The sequence below is a fragment of the Muscardinus avellanarius genome (assembly GCF_963383645.1).
Source record: "Muscardinus avellanarius genome assembly, chromosome: 3".
Lineage (NCBI taxonomy): Eukaryota > Metazoa > Chordata > Mammalia > Rodentia > Gliridae > Muscardinus > Muscardinus avellanarius.
In genome coordinates, this window is record NC_137788.1 from 26,685,050 (window position 1) to 26,685,295 (window position 246).

Consider the following 246-nt stretch of genomic DNA (forward strand, 5'->3'; position numbering starts at 1 on the left):
GGCCCGCGGAGGCCGAGGAGCCAGGGGCGCCCAGCGCCGCCACAGCTCCCGCCTCAGCGCGCCCCGCCGGAGCCCCGGCCGCCGCCCGGGCCGCCCTCCCGGAGACCGAAACCGAGCCGCGTCTACCCAGTGGTTATAAAGCCTCCGCCCCGCGCGCCGCGGCCCACTGCGCAGGCGCGGACTCGGACACCTCACAAGCCGCGCCGCCCGGCCCGCGGCGGGGGCGGGGCCTCGGGGCCGGGCGGG